Below are 9821 nucleotides of genomic sequence, written 5' to 3'. Positions count from 1 at the left end.
CACGCGCGTCCGCCGGGCTGGCCGAGGGTTGCTGATGTGGCCGCCCCGGTGCGACCCGGAGCCCGGCGCCGCCCTTCCCGGACCTGCGTCCTCGTCCTGGCAGCTGGGCTCGGCACAGGCAGAGTTAGCCCAGGCTGCCCCGACAGGAGCCCGGGCTTTACCGTCCGAGCGCATCCACATCCCAGCGCGCGCATCCTCCGCTCACCGCTTCTCTGCTCAGACCCGGGCCTGTGCACCGCGGAGTTCGTGTTTCCCACGGACCGGAATTCAATCCGAGGACGTGGGATCTGTGCCTGCTTCTACGCAGGGCCGGGCACCAGCTGAGGTCCGGCCAGACGCGGAGGAGACGTCCGGACCGCAAGACACGCCCTCGCGGTACCAGGATCGGAGCCAAGTGCACCGGGCGCCAGCTGTGCAGTTTGCCCACGCTTGCTTTTGGAAATCGCGGGGAAAGTCAGCCAAATTTTCCAGTGGAAAACCGAGGCCTCTTTTAATGACTATTTATTGGGCACCTATTATGTATGACCCAGGTAGTGGGACATGCCACAGGATAAGGAAAATAAAGGTGCCCACAGGCGCTTACTCTCAGCAAGGCTATTCATTTTGAAAACCACACGCCCCAGTTTACTCCTTTGCCTCAAAGCAAAGCTTCCACCAATCCTAAATTACAGCAGTGATTTAGCAGCTTTTCAGGTGGAGAGAGACAGTCGGTCTGTGTTTATCCAGTTTTTTCCATCTGCTTTACAGTCAAATCTTCAACTTAACTTTAACCTTTAAAGGCCAAGGGAGCTTCTGTAACGACTCTTGGCCTTCTGCAGTACTTTTGTACATAATAGTTCATTCTGAATTTGCTTAGTTGGTTTGGGGCACATGTTTTGGGGTTTTTTGTTTTGTTTTGTTTTGTTTAAGACAGGGTCTCCCAGTAGCCCCGCTGGCCTGGGAACTTGCTATGTAGACCAGGCTGGGTCAGTCACAGAAATCTACCTGCCTCTGCCTCCCTAGGGCTGAGATTAAAGGCATGTGCCACCACACCCTGCCCTAGAACACTTTTGGAAAGATGTTTGGGGGAAGGGTGATGGCTCTGTTCAGAGCACTTACTGCTCTTTCAGAGGGCAGGAGTTCAGTTCCCAGCATCCACATACTGGTTCACAACTCCCTGTAACTGTACCTCCAGTGGATCCAATGCCTTTTTGTGATCTCCACAGGCATCAGGCACACACATACACACAGGCACTCACACATCAAACAAATTAAGATGAGATAGCTCAGAGGGTAAAGATGCTTGCCACCAAGCCTGATAACCTGAGCTCAATCCCCAGAACCTAGCCAGTGGAAGGAGAATCAAAGCATGTGGTCCATGCCCCCCCACCTGGTGCCAAATAAAAAAAATAATTTAAAAAGATTTGAAAGGACTAGAGAGATGGCAAGCAGTCAAAATTATGTACTGCTCTTGCAGAGCAATAGAATTCAGTTCCCAGTGCCTCTCTCTCTCTCTCTCTCTCTCTCTCTCTCTCTCTCTCTCTCTCTCACACACACACACACACACACACACAGTCACTCACAACTGCCTGTAACTCCAGCACCAGGGAGCAGATTCAATACCCTCTCTGGCCTCCATGTGCATCTGCACTAACATGCATATACCCACACAAAGACAAGTATATACACAGTAATTTAAAATCTTCAAAAGATTTTTAACACCTTCAGGAGTGAAACTATAATTCTAAAGAATATGGGTGTTAAATAAAAATTATAAGACATTGTTTTGAACTAGGTTTCAGTGCTAGACCCTAACAGCCTACTAGAAGTCAAAATAGTCACTTAACCCTAAATTCTCTGTCACCAGACTGAAAGGGTTCATTCTGCCTTCCTGAGCTGTTTCAGTTGGCTTCATTATGAAGCCATCTAATCCTTCTTTGCTCACAAAGGCTACTTGATGCTGACTGTGGTGGGAACTTCCCTCTCTTCCTCGGTTCTGGGTTCTTGTCTCACAAGGGAAGAAACTCCAATGAGCCAGTTTGCTTTTCAGTTTCTTATTTCTTTCTTCCGCCCTCTGATACCAACCTATGAAAGGAACCTCCTCTTCCCACCACCTTGGAACATTTCCTCTGTTTTGTGGAATGAAGTATGGCCCAGTTCTTCAATCAGAAAACATGGCCAATTAAAATCCTTAAACTAAATTGTTGTAATTTTGTCCTTTGACACAGGGAAGCAGTGATTTCACAGCACTTACAGCTGGTCTTTGTCTTTTTTTTTAACCATATATTACTAGAAAATAAATAACAGGCTTCTGAAGACTCTTTAAAGTGTGTCAGAAATTCTAACAGGTAAGCATGTCTCCCCTGGGTCATGGAGTCTTAAAGATTTCTACACAGAACAATATCCAGTAGAAGCCAACCTCTGTCCATTTGAAAATCCTTCCATTTTTCCTGGGAAAGCTGAGGGCGGGGGGCATTCAACTACCCTTTGTTCCAATCAACTGGTATATGGAAGGCTGCTTTCTGTCTATATCTTCAACCTGTATGCCACAGTTGGGTGTGGATTTTTGAGATATGTTGAGCTGAAAGTTGGACTTCAAATAGAAATTCAGTTTTTGTCCTGAGAATAACTCAAGTTGAAATCAGGTCAAAAAATAACCCCTTCCAAACAACAGGTCCTGATGTATGCAGTCACCAAAATTCACATTTCCGTTTCCTCTTTTGCCTGATCACTGGCAGCTTAGAATGTGAAGCAAAGTGACTAGAGCTCAGTGAGATAGTAATCACAGTTGTTATGACTACTAGAGAAAAAAAAGGGGGGGTGATGAAAGTCTGTGACAAAGGAACCTGTCTTCTGAGGCATAAAAAACTGCCCAGGAGGAAATGGCATCTAATCTGAGCCTGACGAACAAAAAGTTGGACAGACAACAAAGACCAAGTATGAGTTACTGTGGCCTAGAGATCTGTTACTTCAAATGATATCTATGGAAGAAGTGCTGTGAACCTTCATAGTCACAGAACAATACCTCTACCAATACAATGGTGAGGCATCAGAGAAGTGGGCATAGATTAGGTATGTCGAAGCATTCTTAGCTTTAGCGTTGGTCTGGAGGCTAAAGGTCTGCTAAACTTAGTGATAGATTCTGAGAAGTTTGTACATATGTCTATTTGTACATACATCCACATAGACATAGCTATGTGTACATAAGTTTAGGCTCTCATTTGAGAGAAAGGGGCTATTTTTTCTTCTGCTCTGGCTTATTTTGCTTAAACACAATGATTTTTCAGATACATCCGCCTGGTAAATGTCATGGTTTCATTTTTCTTCATGACTGTATATCGTGTGTGTGTGTATGTGTGTGTGTGTGTGTGTATGTGTAGTGTGTGTGGTTTGTGGTGTATTGTGTGTATGCAGAGGTAGAAGAAGGAGGATAGCAGATGTTCCTCTTATCACTCTCCACCTCTGGGGGGGGGTGTTGGTGCAGGGTTTCTCTGTAGCCCCAGTTGGCCTGGAACTCTGTAGGTAAACCAGGCTGGCCTTGATCTCACAGAGACCCACCTGCCTCTGCCTCCCCAGTGCTGGGATTAAAGGTGTGTGCTAGCACACCCTGCTTCCACCTTATGTTCTGAGACAGGGTCTCACTGGGTGTTTTGTTTTGTTTGTTTGTTTGTTTGGTCTTTTTTTTTTTTGAGACAGGGCCTCCTTAGTCACAGCTGGCCTGGATTCGCTATGAAGACCAGCCTGCCTTTGCCTCCCCAGTGCTGGGATTAAAGGCCTTTGCTACCAAGCACTGAAGCAAGGTCTCTAGCTAAACCTGACACTCACTGTTTTAGGGGAGCTCCTAAGATTTGCCTGTCTCCATTTCCCCAGTACTGGGGTAACAGGCACACTCAGCCATGACTGGCTTTTACATGGGCACTGGGGATTTGAACCCAGGTCCTCTTGCTTTCACAGCAAGCATCCTAACCACTGAGCCATCTCCTCAGTCCCTTGTTTTGTTTTTTGAAATAGTCTTGATGATATGCATGACGAGCTTCTGAAAAAAAAATTTTTCTTTTTTCTTTTTATTTTTTGGTCTTTTTTTGAGACAGGGTCTTCCTGTAGCTCCAACTGGCCTGGAACTCACTATGTAGACCAAGCTGGCCTTGAACTCACAGAGATCTGCCTGCTTCTGCCTCTCAAATGCTGGGACTAACGGTGTGGGCCAGCACACTTCGGTCTGAAAACTTTATGAATCAGCACAATGTTATGTCAGATACGAAGTTCTGGTAATTGGTTGTTAAAGGCCTAGGATAACCCAAGATAATTTCTGCTTTTGATTTACAGTGCTGCCTCTTTCCAGAATCACAGAGTTGTAGTCAACCAAAGTCAAGCAGTATGCAGGATCTTAATATCAACAGAGCTTCTTTAAAGAGCTTTTGTTCACTGGGAGGTCAGAAGGGGACACTTTTGCAATTACATTTATTTGCTTTTAGGGTGGCATGTGCCAGGGCACACATATGGAAGTCAGAGGACAGTTTGTGGGAGTTGTTTTTTTTTTTTTTTTTTTTAACCATGTGGGTCCAGGGAACCAAACTCAGGTCATCAGGTTTGACAACAAACACCATTACCCAGTGAGTCATCTCACCCACCGAGAAAAGTAAATTTGAGTTGCTTTGGATCTGCTGAGTTTGGTGTCAGTGCAGTCAAGATGTTGAATATATCTTTGGAAAATGAATCTGGGAATGAACGTGTTCATGATGCCAGAAAAGTGCTCTTGTGTTCTCCCAGAACAGAGATGAAGTCAAAAGTAAATTTTAAGGGGCTGGAGAAATGGCTCAGCAGTTAAGAGCACTGACTGCTCTTGTAGAGGACCCAGGTTTGATTCCCAGCACCCAAAGGGCAACAAACAACCATCCTTAACTCCAGTTCCAGAGGATCTGACGCCTTCTTCTGATCTCCATAGGCATTGCATAACACTGGTACACTTACACACTTGAGGGCAATACAGTCATATACATGAAATAAAAATAATAAAGCCAGGTGTGGTGGCACATGTCTTTAATGCCAGCACTAGGGAGGCAGAGGCAGGCAGATCTCTGTGATTTCGAGGCCAGCCTAGTCTACATAGTGATTTCCAGGCCAACTGGGGCTACAGGGAGACCCTGTCTCAAAATAACCGAATAATAATAATAATAGTAATAATAATAAATATTAAAAAGTAAATTTTAAGGGAGCAGATAATGGGACGTGTATGTGAAGACAGAACTTCTAAACTCTGGAGAAAACATAAGCAAAAGCAAAAGATGTGTGAGACACTTGGCAGAACTCTTTCCACTTACTCCTTATAACCTATAAAGATGATATAATTCATATTTTTTTTACATGAGGAAGCTGAGGATTATTTGCTTGCTCAAAGACAAATTCCCCATCACACCCATTATATAAGGATCTCTGTACAGAGTTCCGATGTTCACTGAGACTCAAAAACTACAGTACACAACAGCTGGGGAGGTGGCTCAACTGGTAAGGCAGCTCACCGACAAGTGCTACGGCATGAGTCTGGATCCCCAGAATGTATGTAAAAATCGGGGTGCCTATATCATGCACTTGCAATCCTAGTGATGGTGAGATGGGGGACAGAAGCAGAAGGAATCTTGGAAGCTCACAAGCCAGGTTGTTTTCCCTACTTGGCAAAATTCCAGACCCATGAAAGACTGGCTCATACAAAAGGTGGAAGCTTCCTGAGGAATGACTCCTGATGTTACACTCTGACTTCCACACTCACATGCACATGCACATACATAAGTGAGCACACACAAAGATTCACAGTGAACAACTTGAAAGTGATCACACAAACCGTATAAAATATCCCTAGAGAATAAGTATTAGAGACACTGCCATTCAGAGGACACATACCCCAGGCAGCAAATGTGCCAGACACATGTCCTACCTTCTGCTCCCAACCCCCATTATTAGTGGTCTTCCTTGGTCCTTAGAACATTCACATGTGCATTCATGTATGCAGCAAGAAGTTATTGTGGGACTCCTGTGAGCCATGCATCACGGTTCATCCATCTACAAATATTTATTCAGTACTTAATTAAAAATCCTCTGCTCTGGGAGTACAGCTCTGCTTCCATGTCTGGCAAAATAAATGAGTGCCTACCTTATAGGATTCCTGTTCAAGTGAGGAAAGACAGTAAACAAAAAAATGTGTATCTGGGGCTGGAGAGATGGCTCAGCGGTTAAGAACACTAGTTGTTTTTACAGAAGACCCAGGTTCGAATCCCAGCACCCTCATGGCAGGTAACAACTGTCCGTAACTCCAGTTCCAGGGGATCTGGCAGCCTCTCTGTCCTCCACGGGCATTGTACGACACGGGTGCACTTACCTACATGCAGGCAATACACGCATACACACATAAAATAAAAATAATTTTTTTTAAGTTTAAAAAAATGTGTATCTAAGGGTCGGCAAGATGACTTAGCGGGTAAGGGGCTTGCCACCAAACCTGACAATCTGAGTTCAATCTCTGGGACCCAATTAATGCAAGTTGTCCTCTGACCTCCACACTTGTGCTCTGGCAGATAAGCACTCACACACACATAAAAACATGTAATACCATTTTCTTTACATATGTAACTAGCCATGTGCTAATAACTACTATAAAAAGAAAAGGAGATAAAACAGGGGGCTGGAGAGATGACTCAGTGGTTAACACTGGCTGCTCTTGTGGAGGACTCGGGTTCAGTGATTGACAGCACCCACATGACAGATAACAGCCATCCATAACCCCAGTTCCAGGGGAATCCAACACCTTCTTCTGACCTCCACAGGCATTGCACAACACAGGTGTATTTACATACATACAGACAATACATTCATACACATAAAATATAAATAATAAGTAAAGATATTTTTAAAAGAAATAAAACAAAACTGAGAAGAGCTTTGGAGCTGGGATGAGGAGGCTGAGACAGAAGGGGACTGTTTTATTTGTTGTAAACCAGGGAGAAGTTAATAGCTTCAGCAGAAGTGTGAGGGCAGTTATGATATGTGGGGAAACACAGCAAGCACAAATGTCCTGAGGGGAGAGAGAGGAGAGAGGGGAGAGAGGGGAGAGAGAGGAGAGAGAGAGAGAGAGGGGGGAGAGAGAGAAGAGAGAGGAGAGAGAGAGAAGAGAGAGGAGAGAGAGAGAGAGAGAGAGAGAATGTGAGAATGTGCTGGGGATGTAACTGAGCGGTAGAGTGCTTACCTAGCATGCATGAGGCCTGGTGGAGGTTTAGGAGAAAGAGAAGGGGAGAGAGGGAGCAGGAAACAGAAGATACATGGACGAAGCTGACAGGACATGAGGCTCACAGGCCTGTGCAACACCACAGTGTTGTTCTAAGTGAGAAAGTCACTGAAAGGATCTAAGCAGAGGTGGTCCACTCTGATTTAGGTTTCTGATTTAGGGTCCTTGTGGAGAACTAAGGGAGCCAAGGGCAGACCACCCATAAGATGGCTCCTCATAAGTCCAAGAGAGATGGTCCAGCCTAGGGACCAGCACAGGGAACAGTGAAAAGGAGCTGGGCTCTGGACATATCTGTTTGAGAGTAAAGGCAAAAGGCAGGATTTGCTCATGGAAATATGGGGTGTGAGACCAAAAAAAAGTAGGGAAGTGTGCCTACTTCCCAGAGGTGGCTTGCAGGAGTTTCTTTCCCTGTGATGGAACTGGATTTGTGAGACCCAGGGAGGGCTGTGTTCTGCATGTCTTGCAATGTAGGTGCTATATTACTAGCCCTGTTTTATGTATGAGAAATTGAGGCTTTACCCTCTGATTCCTCAACTGTAAAGCAGATAAAACATTCCTGAGTTGAGAGCTAGGGTTCTGGAAACTTAGTGGAATACTACCTTAGTATGCTTAAGGTCCTGACTTTGTTCCCCAGCACCACACAAAAACAAGCTCCAAAGTTTACCACTGCATCCACTATCAGAACAGATAGACAACTTATATATAACCCAACAGCACCTGCAGATATGAAGCTAGGGAAAATCTGAGGGGCCACAGTTTACAGAGCAGAAGCATCATCGATCTGAAGTTTGGAAGGGGATGGGGGAAGAAGTCAGAAAAGACATCTAAGAGGACATAGTAGGCTGAAACCGAAAGGATTAATAGTCATGGTGACGGGGGTAAGAAAAGAAGGAAAGAAGGGCTGAAGAGATGGCTCAGTGGGTGCGGGCATACAAGGAAAGTGAGAGGACCTGAGTTCAAATTCTCTAGAACGCACGTAAAACTGGATGCAGCAGCACACATTTGTAATTCCTGTGCTACCACCTCAAGATGGGTGGTGGAGGAGGAGAATCCCTGGAGTGCACAAGCCAGCTAGCCTAGTGTACATAGTGGCAGATAAAAGACCCTACCTAAAGAAAGAGAGAAGGCCAGAACCAAAACTGAGGTAGTCCTCTGGCCTCCACAAGTGTGCTGTGGCACAATGGTACTCACATACACTTAGGAACACACACACACACACACACGAACAAACAAGCGGAAAGAACTACATCAGCAGGAAAAAGAGGTGGGGAGCATCCTGAGTAAGCAGAGGTTGTATCTCTACTACAGTTCCTTGGTTCTACAAGGCTCTGGTGATTGGTCCTTTTCCCATGAGCGCATGTTCCAAGTCGTTCCTGTTGCTGAAGATAGCTCTGAGGAAGACAGTCCGCTTCATTAGGTCTCTATCAACCTTGACCACTGAGCTCCTACCTCCAAGCTTTGGACTTGTTCTTTCTAACTTGGAAGATTCCATTCTGCCAGAAACCTGCCCAGATCTACACCCACCAGATGGATTAAGAGCCTCTTTCCTTTTCTCCACACCAGTCATTGAGTAACACTTAAAATAATGCTTTAAAAAAGACACCATGCTTGACATGGTGGCACACGCCTTTAATCCCAGCACTTGGGAGGCAGAGGCAGGCAGATCTCTGTGAGTTCAAGGCCAGCCTTGTCTACATAGCAAGATCCAGGCCAGCTGGGGCTCCAGGGAGACATTATCTCAAAAAGACCAAAAATAAAAAACTAAATAAAATAAAAAAGACATCATAAAACTTACCCACCTGTCCACCTCTATGAGTTCATCACCTACATTTTTTCTCAGAGGAGCTTCCTGTTGTCACCCAAAGGGAACAGCCAGCATTATTCCCTTGAAATGAATGAACAGATAGTTAACTTTCCCATCCCTTAACTGTTAGTGGTAGTGCTACTAGCATTCTGATTTTCTACTTTGGTTTCACTTCTAGCAGAATAGTTACTTTATTAATTTAAAAAGTGTCTGAGATAGGGTCTTATTATATACCTCTGGCTGGCCTCAAACTCAAAATTCTTTTTCCTCAGCTGTCCACCTGCTTGGAATACAGGCTTACACCACCATATCTGATGTTAGTTATTTATATTATAATTTAGTTGAATAGAGATTTGGCTTTGGTAGGCTAAGGCTGAGAACCTAGCAGACAGCCTGAGAGGATGGGTTTGGGCCTCCATCAGTGAAACGGCTCTGATCTCAGCAGACCACCAGAGAGTGCCAAGTTCTGGCCTCCCTCTGGGAGAGGGCCTGAGAACTCAGGGGACTGCCAGAGAGGCCCCAGATCTGTGGGGGGTTCAAGCCTGTGACCCCACGCAAGGATGACTGGGGATGAGTAAGTGTGACATTCACCAGCCCTTGCCACCCCCAGCACCAGGAACAATCAGATGCAACGGGGAGTCTAGAACTCAGGGGACTGCCAGAGAGGCCCCAGATCCTGCCTCCATGTGGTGGTGAGCTGCCCCTAATTGCCCCATACCCATCCCCCTACCTGGGATTCTGTGAGGCCCCTCCCAAGGCCCC

The 9821-nt window shown here is 45.5% G+C and overlaps 1 protein-coding gene across 6 annotated transcripts in view; it reads right to left on the bottom strand.

Annotated features, from left to right (window-relative positions):
- Positions 1-485, bottom strand: part of Slc41a2 (solute carrier family 41 member 2) — a 133297-nt gene extending 132812 nt beyond the window's left edge. For 3 of the 6 annotated variants that reach the window (XM_029568333.1, XM_029568331.1, XM_008843139.3), the window contains exon 1: positions 206-480. The gene's annotated coding sequence lies outside the window, so the exon portion shown is untranslated. Of the gene's footprint in view, positions 1-83; positions 109-161; positions 186-205 lie in introns of those variants that run through there. The other 3 variants (XM_008843141.3, XM_029568337.1, XM_029568336.1) reach the window with 3 other exon arrangements.
- Between the last annotated feature and the right edge of the window lie 9336 nt (positions 486-9821).

The sequence above is a fragment of the Nannospalax galili genome, unplaced genomic scaffold, assembly GCF_000622305.1.
Source record: "Nannospalax galili isolate Female #2095 unplaced genomic scaffold, S.galili_v1.0 scaffold39, whole genome shotgun sequence".
NCBI classification, from domain to species: Eukaryota; Metazoa; Chordata; class Mammalia; order Rodentia; family Spalacidae; genus Nannospalax; species Nannospalax galili.
This window is presented reverse-complemented; position numbering and strand designations above follow the sequence as displayed.